The sequence below is a fragment of the Macaca thibetana genome, chromosome 7 (assembly GCF_024542745.1).
Source record: "Macaca thibetana thibetana isolate TM-01 chromosome 7, ASM2454274v1, whole genome shotgun sequence".
In the NCBI taxonomy this organism is placed as follows: Eukaryota; Metazoa; Chordata; class Mammalia; order Primates; family Cercopithecidae; genus Macaca; species Macaca thibetana.
The window spans coordinates 136345849-136360525 of record NC_065584.1 but is presented as its reverse complement, the minus strand read 5'-3'; the positions used below and the strand labels follow the sequence as shown (position 1 = coordinate 136360525).

The 14677-nt window shown below is 45.1% G+C and overlaps 1 protein-coding gene across 4 annotated transcripts in view; it reads right to left on the bottom strand.

Annotated features, from left to right (window-relative positions):
* MAPK6 (mitogen-activated protein kinase 6) overlaps positions 1-14677 on the bottom strand; it is a 63061-nt gene that overhangs the window by 37068 nt on the left and 11316 nt on the right. For 2 of the 4 annotated variants that reach the window (XM_050797931.1, XM_050797934.1), the window contains exon 1: positions 10990-11157. The exons of 1 other annotated variant lie outside the window; for it this stretch is intronic. The gene's annotated coding sequence lies outside the window, so the exon portion shown is untranslated. Of the gene's footprint in view, positions 1-10356; positions 10578-10989; positions 11158-14677 lie in introns of those variants that run through there. One more of the 4 variants, XM_050797932.1, reaches the window with a different exon arrangement.

Here is a 14677-nt window from a genome sequence, read left to right as displayed (position 1 = left end):
TACCCTTACACTAAATCCTCCCAATAGGCAAAACAAATATTATAATCTTTATTTTAGAGAATTTAAAAAATACATTCAAGATCACACATAAATGAGAGAGCCAGGATTTGAACCAGGTTTGTAAACCAAATTCCAAGATCTCTCACTGTACCTTTTTTTTTATTGACTAGTACATATCTCCCTTCACTCCCCAATCCTTTGAGTAGAGTATATTTCCTAAAGACAAAGACCTTCTTCTGGCTGGGCGCGGCGGCTCATACCTGTAATCCTGGCACATTGGGAGGACAAGGTGGGCGGATCCCTTGACATCAGGAGTTTGAAACCAGCCTGGCCAACGGGGAAACCCTGTCTCCCTACTAAAAATACAAAAATTAAGGCCAGGCGTGGTGGCTCACATTTGTAATCCCAGCACTTTGGGAGGCCAAGGAGGGTGGATCCTTTGAGGTCAAGAGTTCAAGACCAGTCCAACCAACACGGTGAAACCCTGTCTGTACTAAAAATACAAAAAAAATGAGCCGGGCAAGGTGGCGCCTGTAATCCCAGCAACTCGGGAGGCTGAGGCATGAGAACTGCTTGAACCCAGGAGGCAGAGACTGCAGTCAGCCGAGATCGCGCCACTGTACTCCAGCCTGGGTAACAGAGTGAGAGCCTGTCTCAAAAAAAAAACCAAAAAAACAAACAAAAAAAATTAGCTGGGCAGGGTAGCGCATGCCTGTAGTCCCAGCTACTCCGCAGGCTGAGGCAGGAGAATTGTTCGAACCTGGGAAGTGCAGGTTGCAGTGAGCTGAGATTGCACCACTGTACTCCTTCGTCCTGGGCAACAGACTGAGACTCTGTCTCAAAAAAAAAAAAAAAAAAAAAAAAAAATCCTTCTTCTGCATAACTAAAATATAATCATCAAAATCAGGAAATTAATGCTGGTATAGTACTACCATCTCATAATCAGACCCCATTTAAGTTTCTGCAATAATCCCAATCATGTACTTGGGACGTAAAGGACCCAGTCCAGAATCATGTTACACTGGGTACAATGCAATTATTAATGCAGTTTTTCCCTTCCGAGATTTAAAGGAATCAAACATTTTATACAGTCCACAAAAATTTACTGAGCACTTAGCATGTGAAAGGCACTGTATGACGATACAGTAGAGAATAAGACAGACAAGGTTATTCTGCTTCCAAAGAGCTTGCAGTCTAGTAAGGACAGACCAGCAAATAAGTTAGCTAATCAACAAATTCAGATTTGGCCTAGTAGCTGGGAAATGGCCCTCTGAGGAGCTGAAACCTGAATAAGAAGCTACCAGCATTGCTAAGAGATGGGAGAAGGGCATTCCTAACAGAGGAAACAACAAATTGAACAACCTAAGGTGGGACAAAACTTGGCATTTTGGAGCAAAAGAAATGCCACTGTAGCCACAGCATCTCCAGCAAAGGGCGTAGGAAAGGAGGTAGCAGTAAGATAGGAAGAACACGTGAGGCAGGATTCTGAATCTCATAACTAAGACCAAAGAAAAACTAGGAAACCACTTTAAGCAGGCAATCTACACTATTTCATTTACATTTTTGAAAGAAGATTCTTGTTACTGGGAGAAAGAATGTCTGAACAAGGTAGCTGAGTGAAAGCAAAAACCAGTTAAGAGCTATTTCAGTAAGCCAGGTGACATAATGGTGGCTGAGACTAGGGTGGTAGAAATAAAGATATAAAACAGATGATTGAATAAATAGATTTCAGTGATATTCTGGAGACCAAAAGAACTTGATGATGGATTAGCTATGGGATAAGGGAAAAACAGGATTCAAGGATAACTCCTAGGTGCCAGTTACGGAAGAGGCAAAGACTAGAAGAATATTATGGAAGAGAGTTCTATTTTGGACATGTGAAGTATATTTAGACAACTGACTACTAGGTTACTAAGTGGTAATGTCTAGCAAGGCAGTTGGATAGTATGTCTGGAGCTCAGGCAAGAAGTCTAAACCAGAAACATAAATATGAGAATGATTCACATATAGATGTCATTTAAAACAATGAGTTGAATGAGACCACCTAGGGGATGAATTTAGAAAAAGAGGGTGAAAAAAAAAAAACCCAGGAGTTTTATCCTGTCTTAGGTATGCCAATACTTAGATGCAGGTAAAGGAGAGAAGCCTGTTTTTAAAAAAAAAAAAAAAAAAAAAAAAAAAAAAAAACAGGGCCAGGTGCAATGGCTCACACCTGTAATCCCAGCACTTTGTGAGGCCAAGGTCAATGGATCACCTGAGGTTAGGAGTTCCAAGACCAGCCTGACCAACATGGTGAAACCCCGTCTCTACTAAAACTACAAAAATTAGCCAGGCGTGGTGGTGTGCGCCTGTAATCCCAGCTACTGGGGAGGCTGAGAGGCAGGAGAATCACTTGAACCCAGCAGGTGGCAGTTGCAGTGAGCAGACATTGATTGCTCCACTGCACTCCAGCCTGGAGGACAGCGAGACTCCATCTCAGAAAAAAAAAAAAAAAAAAAAATACAGTATAACAAGGAGTAAAGTGAAGGAAAACAAGAACATATGTCTCATAAAATGAGAAGTAGATGAACAGGCAGAAAACAGTGGTCAACTACACTGAATGCTCCTACAAGAGCCTGTAAGACGAATTTAGTAAACAGAAACCAGTGGTAACCTTGATTAGAGTAGTTTTAGTGGTAAGAATGGAGGCCAATCTGTAGTAGGCTGAGAAGCAAAGGAAAGTAGAGAGAGCACAAAATTGACAACTTTTGAAAACTGGTTTGGAGGAGAATCAGAGAAATGAGGCTATAGCTAGAGAATAATGTGGAATGGGGGAGAGGGCTTATAAAGAAGGAAGCCTCACTTAGAGCTGCTGTCCAATAGTGCTGTCTGCAATGATAGGGATGTTCTATATCTGCACTGTCCAATAAAGTAGCCATTAGCCATCTATGGCTACTGAACAACTGAAATATGGCTAGCATCACTGAGGAACAAAATTTTTAAAATTTTTCTTTTAACAGCCACACATTTCATTGCAGAAAGCACTGTTGGTTAGTAGCTACCATACTGGACAGTACAGCTCTAAAGCACATCTGTATACTAATAAAGATGATCCAGAAAGGGAAAAATTCATGATGCAGGCAAGAACGAGGTAAGTCCTTAAGAAGTCAACAGGCTGACAGGGTGCGGTGGCTCACACCTGCAATCCCAGCACTTTGGGAGGCCAAGGCAGACAAATCACTTGAGGTCAGTAGTTCAAGACCAGCCTGGCCAACACAGAGACGAATCCTCATCTCTATTAAAAATACAAAAATTAGCCGGGCGTGGTGGTGGGTACCTGTAGTCCCAACTACTCAAGAGGCTGAGGCAGAAGAATCACTTGAACCTGGGAGGTGGAGGCTGCAGCGAGCCAAGATCATGCCACTGTGCTCCAACCTGGCCAACAGAGTGAGACTCCATCTCAATAAATGATAAATACATAAATAAAGAGAAATCAACAGACTGAGCAGAGTGGCTCATGCCTGTAATCCCAGCACTTTTTGAGGCCGAGGCAGGATGACTGCTTGAGTCCAGCCTGGGCAACATAGGGAGACCCCATCTACACACAAACAAAAATTAAGATTAAAAAAAAAGTCAAGAGAAGAAATCCAGAGCACAAGTGGCGAAATCTACATGGGATACAACGTGAATGAGGCAAGGCATGAAATTACAGTAACTGGTAGAGACCAAGACTCAAAATATGTATTACGCCTGATTCGAATCTTAAGCATATAACTCAATTACAGAGGGCTATAAAATCCAAGCAGAAGGGGGAGGGTAGGTAACTCATATCTACTAAGAACCTATTATGTGACAGGCATTTTCTATTTTTTTTTTTTTTTTTGAGAAGGAGTCTCGCTCTGTTGCCTAGGCTACAGTGCAGTGACATGATCTCAGCTTGCTGCAAACTCCCCCTACTGGGTTCAAGCAATTCTCCTGCCTCAGCCTCCCGAGTAGCTGGGATTACAGGCACCCACCACCATGGCCAGCTTTTTTGTATTTTTAGTAGAGATGGGGTTTCACCATGCTGGCCAGGCTGGTCTTGAACTCCTGACCTTGTCATCTGCCCGCCTCGGCCTCCCAAAGTCCTGGGATTACAGGCATGAGCCACCGTGCCCGGCCACGACAGCCATTTTGTTTTATCTTTTCTCAGGATGGAGTCTCGCTCTGTCGCCCAGGCTGGAGTGCAATGGTGCGATCTCGGCTCAAAGCAACTTCCACCTCCTGGGTTCAAGTGATTCTCCTGCCTCAGCCTTCAGAGTAGCTGGCAGTACAGGCATGCACTACCACACTTGGCTAATTTTTTGTATTTTTAGTAGAGACGGGTTTTCACCATGTTGGCCAGGCTAGTCTAGAACTCCTGACTTTGTGATCCGCCCACCTCGGCCTCCCAAAGTGCTGGGATTACAGGCGTGAGCCACCGCGCCCAGCCATGACAGGCATTTTCTAAATGACAAATTATTTCTCTCTTCTCTAACTACAGTCTTGCAAATATCATTTTATAAACAAGAACAATGACTCTCTAAGAAAAGCAACTTCATGAAATTACACACACAGTAAATGCCGGAATTTGGACATAGGCCTGTGACTACAGGGTTAGAATTTTCCCATTGCATATGGTGGGAGGTTAAGGCCAGGTGTGGTGGCTCACGCCTGTAATCCCTGCACTTTGGGAGGCCGAGACAGGTGGATCACCTGAGGTTAGGTTACTTTATCTACTTCAAACATGGTTGAAACCCCATCTCTACTAAACATACAAAATTAGCTGGGTGTGGTGGCGCATGCCTATAATCCCAGCTACTTGGGAGGCTGAGGCATGAGAATCACTTGAACCCAGGAAGCGGAGGTTGCAGTTAGTGAAGATCACGCCATTGCACTCCAGCCTGGGCAATAAGGGCAAAACTCCCTCTCAAAAAAAAAAAAAAAAGGTGGGAGGTTATGAACCACTCTGTTTCTGCACCTGGAATTAACATAAACAGCAGATCAATCTGGAAGTTACCAACAAGTGCCAACAAGCCTAGAGGTACTAGGCCAGAGGCAAAAACTATCCTGTCAATGCTTTCCACAGAATAACTAAGCAAATAATAGCCACTTTTTAAAAATACAAGTGAAAATACCTCTTAAGATGGGAAGGAATGGACTTTCTTACAACTTAGATTATCTACTTTATTGAACACAGATGTATCAATTAGAAAATCAGCACTGTTTTATAATACATACTAAAATAATATCTGGGCATATTAGAAAAACTAAGTCAACATACCCTCTCTCCAATTTGTACATTAGGAGAGAACAATTATTAAACTGAGTCTAACCCATTATTAAATTACAACTTAGATTTTAGAGTGGGCAAAGATCATCTAGATCTGTGTTGTCCATGTAACCACCAGCTACGTCCAGCTATTTAAAGTAACTAAAATTAAATAAAAAATTCAATTCCTCAAGTGCACTACTTGCTCGTCAAGTATTCAACAGTCACACATGGCCAATGGCTACCTCACTGGAACACATCTATCATCATAGAAAGTTCAACTGGGCAGTGATTAGCTTCTACATTTTCCATTTGACTTTTTTCAGAAGGGTCAGTGGAAAGAGCAGCTCAGAAGACTAACGAGCTGAACAACCATGTATGCATCATTTTAATTTTTATTTATTTACGTATTTTTTTGAGACAGGGTCTCTTGCTGTTGCCCAGGCTGGAACGCAGTGGTGCGATCAGGGCTCACTGCAGCCTCAACCTCCTGGGCTCAAGCAATCCTCTCATCTCAGCCTCTAAAGTAGCTGGGACTACAGGTGCGCACACCACAACTGGCTCATTTTATTTTGTAGAGACAGGGTCTCACTATACTGCCCAGGTGTATGCATCATTAAGCAGTGCTTCTCAAACTGAATGCGCACTGAATGACTTGAAAAATCTTGTTAAAATGTAGGTTCTTCCCAGCATGGTAGGAGGCCAGGAGTTTGACAACAGCATGGGCAACACAGCGAGACTCCACTTCTTAAAAAAAAAGAAAAAGAAAAAAAAAAAAAAAAAAAGGCAGGGTATGATGGCACACACCTGTATTCCAGCTACTGAGGTGAGAGGATCACTTGAGTCCAGGAGTTCCAGGTGGCAGTGCGTTATGATCACACCACTACACTCCGATCCAAACTGGGCAACAGGGCAAGATTGTGCCTCTTATTTACAAAAAAAATGTAGATTCTAAGATTCTAATTCAGTAGGACTGAGATGAGGTCAAGATTCTAACTTCTAACAAGTTCGCAGGTAATGCTAATACTGTTGGTCCAGAATTCACACTTTCAGTACCAAGGTCTTAGATCTCTCCAGGCCTTAGTTTCCTTAACTGTCAAATGATGTACATGAATGAAGCAAGATAATGCCCATGACACCTCCAAAACAGTAATATTTTAAAAGTTTTATGATTGTACAGAATTAAATGCATATAGATTTGCACTCTGCAGAGGCAGACTTTTCTGAGGTAAATGCTAGGATTCTAAAAACAAGTTTTATGATACCATTTTTTTTCTGTGAAAAAACCACCAAATTTAATGAAAATTAATGGGAAAATTTTATTTGCTATATAAGCATTCAATCTCTGAACAAGTTTTTAGAAATGGACTTAAAAGACTGACATGTATAAAAGACAAAACTTTTAGAACTCTATGGGCCGGGCACAGTGGCTCACGCCTGTAATCCCAGCACTTTGGGAGGCCCAGGCGGGTGGATCAGGAGGTCAAGAGAGCGAGACCATCCTGGCCAACATAATGAAACCCCGTCTCTACTAAAAAAAAAAAAAAAAAAAAAAAAAAAAAAAAACCAAAAATTAGCTGGGCATGGTGGCATGTGCCTGAAGTCCCAGCTACTCAGGAGGCTGAAGCTGAAGAATCGCTTGAATGTGGGAGGCGGAGGTTGCAGTGAGCCAAGATGGCGCCACCGCGCTCCAGCCTGGCAACAGTGAGACTCATCTCAAAACAAAAAACAAACAAACAAAAAAACCAACTCTATCAGAGAGCCACACAGTATTTTCCAAATAGGCAGTTCATGGAGATGAAAAAACCAGTGCTGGACTTGGCCCACATCACTGTCACCTTAAAAGTATCAGCTTCACATGAAAGCAACCCCTGGAAAATGCCATTAACTACAGTAACATTGGAGTTGTTTTCTTAAAGTCTCAGTCAAGGCTCTCAGCAATAAAAATGAGCAAAATTCCCATACCACAGGCAGGTTGTAGTGTAATGTAACAGCCCACAAAACAGGCTGAAGGAACTAATGAAGGCAGCCAACAATGCCACACAGAATTTACTTCTGAGGCATCTTCTTTCCATTTTAACAGGGGACCTAGAGTAACACAAGGTTCAAATGGTTCAAAAGTAACAAGGAATTGGATAGCAGTGGTGAGAAGGCTCAGCATTTCATAAAACAGTACCTTGCAGATAGGAAGCAAGCTAAGATATCCAGTTTTTGTTTGTTTGTTTGTTTTTTGGAGTCTCGCCTCAGCCTCCCAAAGTGCTGGGATTCCAAGCGTTAGCCACTGCCCTGGCTTCAGTTTGTTTTTAAACTCTGAATTATGCACACCACAGCTAATTACCTATATTTGAAAACAATGCCGGAAATGTGTTAAACCTCTAAGTAATGTGATGCTCTGAAAATTTTCAATACTTTGTATTTTTATGTTTCCTTTACTAGAAATTTTTTTTTTAAGTTTGAATTAAACTTTATTTAAAAATCCTCTAGATATAAAGCACGCAATACTCTTCCAAAATAGTTCCAAAAATTTAATTCACATTAACAATACATTTTACGGGCCGGGAGCAGGGGCTCATGCCTGTAATCCCAACACTTTGGAAGGCTGAAGCAGGCAGATTGCTTGAGCCCAAGAGTTCAAGAACAGCCTGGGCAACATGGTGAAAACTCATCTCTACAAAAAATACAAAAACTAGCCAGGCATGGTCGCACACAGCTGTAGTCCCAGGGACTCAGGAGGCTGAGGTAGGAGGATCACCTCAGCCCAGGAAGTAGAGGTTGCAGTTAACAGTGATCGCACCATTGCACTCCAGCCTGGGTGACAGAGCAAGACCCTGTCTCACAAAAACAACAACAAACACTTTACTGTCCACAAACTCCTCAAATCCATTTGAAAAATTAAACAGTATACACAGAAAAACTAGAAGATGGGTGGGAAATTTTTCTTTTATTTTAAAAATTGAGACAGGGTTTTGTTATGTTGCCTATACTGGTCTTGAACCCCTGGCCTCAAGCGATCCTTCCACCTCAGTGGAATCCCAAAGTGCTGGGATTACAGGTGTGAGCCACCGCACCCAGCCCCACTCTTAAACTGCCATTCTCAATCTTTTTCCCCCTCTCAATCTTATTTTAAGCCAACTTGCTAAACGTTGCCTGTTTTAAAATCAGTCAAAAGATGTATCTTATTACCAAGTTTCAACTTAAAGTTTTAAATTTGGAACTGTACATTCAGCTTATCTTAAAAAAAAAAATGAAAAATAGTGCCTAATACCTATTTCAAATTGTCTTTATTAAAACAGAAAATTCACATAAATCACAAAGCACAACATATAATCATGTTTTAATAATTCCATGAGAGTGAAACTTTCATATTCAGAGCCATATCTGATTAAATATTAAATATAAAGATAACTCACATAACCAATAAAAATATAAGGTCAATTTCTAACGACACCATAAAAGTACTATCTGTCCTTTATAAATAACCTGTAACAAATCTCTCTCAGCAGTAGCCAAAAACCTGTTAGTATCAAACATTTAATTTCAGCACCTGACCAGCAACTGGTTTTACCTTTCCTCTCAGCAAACGTTACACAATTCCACCTGTAGGGTATAGGATATCCTTTTAAAATGCAATTTAAGAAGCCATTACTTTATAGAAACTGCTGTTCCTCTTCAGAAAAAAATGAGAGAGAATTTCAATGTGGACAGGAACATTTTAGCCTATCATTTAAAAAAAAATACAATAAAAAAAAAAAAAGCCACGTAGCAGTCCGTGGGCAGCATGAGTCATCATCCAACTCAAAACTTGCAGCAGCACTTGTAAGCTTCCTCCTACCCGACCCCATCCCCTTCAGCAAAGTACCCTGAGTCAGCAAACCTTACTATTTTGTCAGTTGATTCTCACAATGCTTTAAATGAATTTATGTAAAGCACTGCAACACTTTTAGTGCTAACATTTGTCTTTAGAATGAGTGCATTTTTTTAATTGCAAAATTAACTTACTTCAGATCACTCTTCTCTGGATTTTTTAATCACAAGTAGCCAACGACTACTTCTAATCCTCTTTTGCAAATAACTGAATTCCAAAATATCCTCATATACGAAGTTTTTCCTAAAATATTCTCCATTTTCCAGTGTTTTCTTCTGAACAGTAATACCTAGGTGATCAAATATGTTCTGCTCAAATCTGGCATATTTTCTAGATTAACTGCAATTACTGAATTCAGGACATCAATAAATAATTTGACACGCTTAACAAGGCAATTCTTAATAAATGATGTAACATATGTGAAAAGACTTTACACTCCCTGGCACACAGCAAACACTTCATAAACATGTTTGAACAATTACTATCTAAAGACAAAGTTTCTTTCACCCAATTCAAAATTATTTTTTAAAAATTAAAATCTGACATTTCTATGAAGAAATTCCTGATTTCAGGGCCAGGCCCTGTTTGGACCCTACATTCTTCTGGTCAGATCATTCTTTCCATCTCGGTTTTCCAGCGTTAAAGGGAGAGGACATGCCCAATCGGAACTGTAAGAGACAGGCTAGAAGAATCAGCCATCAGAAAATTACTCTGAAGCTGCTTGCTCTTCATTGTACGGCATGTTAATTTTTCCCCTTGACAAATCATCTGTATCCGTTAAAATTAAAAAAAAAAAGTCATTACTTAGACTGCATCTTTAGCAATGAACATGAATTACGACGTTAATACAAGTCGGCTTCTAATTCCAACTCACCAGTCCCTTTCACTGGACCTTTTCCAATGAACAAGCAAAAGAAAAAATAAAACAGGAAAGGAATCGAGAAGCTCCTGCTGCACAGAGCTCCCCCGTAACACCTGAACCGGTTGGGTCCTACACTCGTCAATAAACAAAAGGTTGCCAAAACACCTTTACTTTTCGACACAACTCACAAGGCGGACTAAAATGCACAGCAAAGTGACAAGGCCCTTTCTGGTGAACCGACAAAACAAGCTTTCATTTGGGCACTTTCACAGAACACCACTTAAGGTCCCGAAAGAAGCTAAGGCAAGACTGCAGGGCCGGGGGAGGAAATTAGGAATTTCGTCTCCGAGTTTTCAGTACCTCATTCATGGCTAGACTCAAAACTTGGGCGGACTTCAGGGCTCTGAGGCGAGCCGGGAGAGCGCTGCGCGCTACGCCACTGGAGACTTTGCCCGGCCGGAGTCAGCTGAGGCCGAGTCACCGGGTGGGACGGGGGAGGAGACGCGGGAGCATTTCGAAAGGCAGAGTGCCAGGAAGGCGAGACTCCACGCCACCTCATGTTCCCCGGGCCGCCGCCCCTCGCTCGCCCGCCCTCTGGTCCGGCTGGGTTTCGAACCCGCGGAGCCGGGCGCAGGTGGCGGGGCGGCAGCCGGCGTGCGGGGCCAGGGAACGGGCTCAGCCCGGCAGGGCGACCGGCGAGGGGCGTGCCGGGTGGGAGGGGCCCACTGGCCGCCTCGCCGGCCCCACGCGGAGACCCCGGCCCGCCGCCCGCCGGCCCGCGCGGGGACGCGCCGGCCAGGCCCGAGAGAGCGGGCAAGCGGACGAGCAGGGGGCGGGCGGCAGACCAAACAAAAGCGCCTTTGTTGAGCGGCAGCCGCCGGAGGGTCACACACAATGGAGGAGGGAGCCGGCTCCGCCGCTGCCGGGCCCGCCGCGCCGCCCTCCCGAGCCGCCCCGCCGGCGCACCCCGCACACGTACACACACACACTCACGGGATTTCTCCGACTCATTGAGAGAGTGCGGGACCCGCGGACAGCCCCCAGTGTCGGCTCAGGTCTCCGGCTGTGCTGGCAGCAGCGGCGTCTCCGAGGCTCTCGCTTTGCCGCAGTCGCCGCCATGTAACCCCGACCCGCGAGAGAGGGCGAGGGAGAGGGGGCGGGGCCTCGCCGTGCCACGCCCCCTCACGTCACAGGCTCACTCCACGGGTTCTCCCGCCCCCGCCCTGCCCAGCGCGCCCGCACGCGCCGGAATTTCCAGCGCCCGTGACTGGGCTGTGCGCGCCGCGGGGGCGGTGGGAAAGGCACGCGGCTAGTCCTGCGCCTCCGGGGGCTTTGCCTGCGGGCGGGCAAGAAGGAAGACAGCCGGGGCCGTCTCTGCTCCACTACCTGCCCCGGCATTAAGGGAACAAAGTGACCAAACCCAGTGCGAGCGTTTACTAAGCACCTACTACGTGCAGAGCACTGGGCAATCCGAGAGGAAGAGGCCTCAGTCTCCAGGAAGGCTGGTCCTCAAGATGGATTAGGCTGGAAGGCGGCAGCCGGAGCACAAGGCAGACGCGTCCGAGGCCAAGTGCTGAGGTCATTCATTCTGCCAGAGAGTATGCAGGAAGGCTTTTAGGAGAGGTCGCCACGGGTGGCCTTTCAGCTAGATCTTGGAGGAGCGGATGTAACCAGGAGGTGAAGGGGAGGGTGTTTCTGCCGAGAGAACAGTGTAAGCAAAGACTGGGAGGCCAGAGTACCTGCCTTGTTGCAGGAACTGGGATAGGATAATTTGAATTTGAAAAGGGATGCACTGTGAAACGTAGAAAGGTGGATGGGTACCTTCTTGGGCCCACTTCTTGGCTAAAAGCAAACTTACATTACTTTTAATGGCTTATTGAGTCCAAGGAGCCTTTCCAGTGTTTATGTGAAATTTAGTATTTATGAAATTAGAGACGCAGGTCAGCATATTTTTTCAATGACTTCATCACCATACAATGCCGATGAGAACCATACAACAGCCCCTTAGCCATTATTATGGGCATCTTCAAGAGTGAGGCAAAGGCCACTTCAAAAAAAATCACAAAGGGCCGGGCGTGGTGGTACACGCCTGTAATCCTAGCACTTTGGGAGGCCCAGGCGGGCAGATCACCTGAGGCCAGGAGTTCGAGACCAGCACGGCCAACATGGTGAAAGCCCCGTCTCCACTAAAAATACAAAAACTAGCCAGGTGTGGTGGCTCACATCTGTAATCCCAGCTACTCGGGAGGCTGAGGCAGGAGAATCGCGTGAACCCCGCGGGGGCTTGCCGTTAGCTGAGATCGCGCTACTACACTCCAGCCTGGGCGAAAGCGTGACACTCCGTCTCAAAAAAAAAAAAAAAAAAAATCACAGAGTAACGAAGTTAAGTGGTTGGGGTGAGCTGGAATGCTTTCTATTTTTTAATATTTAAAACAACGTCAGCTGAGTACCAGGTGTGAAGAAGTGATGAGTGAATAAAACCAAGAGAAAGGGGAGACTTATTGCAACCGCAGAATTTCCAACTTCTGCAACAAGAGCTCTTACCTTCAGCCCCATTGCCCCTGCTCTAGGCTCTCCTCTGATCCTGAGGACATTTTTCCTCTCACTGTTTGAGAACTCATTTACCTTCCTCTTCCGTCAATGTTTGATCACCCAGAGAAGGTGGGAGAATAAATACCAAGCACTGTGCTTTCCCTCAAGGAGCGTTTAATCCAGTGTCACTGCTGACTTCGGGTAAATAACCTGTGGATAATGCAAAGTTGGCTTACAATAGTAAGGGAGACACTAAGTTGACAGAATCTTTGTACCTTTTCAAAAGGGGAGGTCAAGGATGGAATAATTACAAGATTTGGGGGATCTGGTTTTTGTTTGTTTGTTTTTGAGACAGAGCCTTGGTCTGTCGCCAGGCTGGAGTGCAGTGGCGCGATCTCGGCTCACTGCAACCTCTGCTCAAGCGATTCCCCTGCCTCAGCCTCCTGAGTAGATGGGACTACAGGCGCGCGCCACCACGCCCAGCTAATTTTTGTATTTTTAGTAGAGATGAGGTTTCACCATGTTGACCAGGATGGTCTGGATCTCCTGACCTGGTGATCCACCCACCTCGCCCTTCCAAAGTGCTGGGATTACAGGCGTGAGCCACCACACCCAGCCCAGGGATCTGGTTTAAGACTGGTTTTTCAGTGACGGGTTCTGATTGGGTTTGGGACAAATTTGTGATATCATAGTTTAGGATGGGTGGGCAGAGGATGGGGAGAGTTTTGAAGAGAGCCTAAAGGGATAAATAGTTGTTAAACTCAGTAGAGCAGAGGGCTGTTTACCCTGATGAAGGCAAATTCTGTCAGTAACTTAATGAGATAAATGGATTTTAGGAAGTTCCTGAAACCACGATCAAGTTATTTGCAACTCCACCGTTTTGGGCAAGAGTTTCTTGGAATTCAAGTTATATTTATTGCAGATAGTTGAATTGTAAAGTCATGTTAATGTAATTGGTTTTAGTTTTTTGGGTTTTTTTTTTTTTTTTTTTTTTTTTTTGAGATGGAGTTTTGCTCTTGTCACTCAGGCTGGAGTGTAGTGGCATAATCTCGGCTCACTGCAACCTCCGCCTCCCGGGTTCAAGCGATTCTCCTGCCTCAGCCTCCTGAGTAGCTGGGATTACAGGCTTGTACCACACGCACAGCTAATTGTAGTATTTTTAGTAGAGACGGGGTTTCACCACGTTGAGCAGGCTGGTCTCAAACTCCTGACCACCCGCCTCGGCCTCCCAAAGTGCTGGAATTACAGGAGTGAGCCACCGGGCCCGGCCAGTTTTAGTTTAGTTTGTGTGTGTGTGTGTGTGTGCGATGGAGTCTGGCTCTGTGGCCCAGGCTGGAGTGCAGTGGCAGGATCTCGGCTCACTGCAAGCTCTGCCTCCCAGGTTCAAGCTACTCTCCTGTCTCAGCCTTCCAGTAGCTGGGATTACAGGTGGCGCCACCATACCCAGCTAATTTTTGCATTTTTATTAGAGAGGGGGTTTCACTATGTTGGCCAGGCTGGTCTTGAACTCCTGACCTCAAGTGATCCGCCCACCTCAGCCTCCCAAAGTGGTGGGATTACAGGTGTGAGCCACTACACCCAGCCCAGTTTTAGGTCTTAATCCTATTCTAGGCGGTGGCTCACACCTGTAGTCCCAGCACTTTGAGAGGCCAAGATGGGTGGATCACCTGAGGTCAGGAGTTTGAGATCAGCCTAACCAACAGGGTAAAACCACATCTCTACTAAAAAATACAAAAAAAAATTAGCCAAACATGGTGGCGTGCGCCACCCAGCTACTCAGGAGGTTGAGGTAGGAGAATCGCTTCAACCCAGGAGGTGGAGGCTGCAGTGCACTGAGATCGCGCCACCGCGCTCCAATCTGGGTGACAGAGCGAGACTCCCTCTCCAAAAAATAAATAAATAAATAAATCCCATTCTGTAGCTATAAAAAGTTTCAATGCTTGGCCGGGTGCAGTGGCTCAGGCCTGTAATCCCAGCACCCTGGGAGGCCAAGGCAGGTGAATCACCTGAGGTTAGTAGTTCGGGACCAGCCTGACCAACATGGTGAAACCCTGTCTCTACTGAAAATACAAAATTTAGCTGGGCATAGGCCGGGTGTGGTGGCTCACACCTATAATCCCAGCACTTTGGGAAGCTGAGGCGGGTGGAT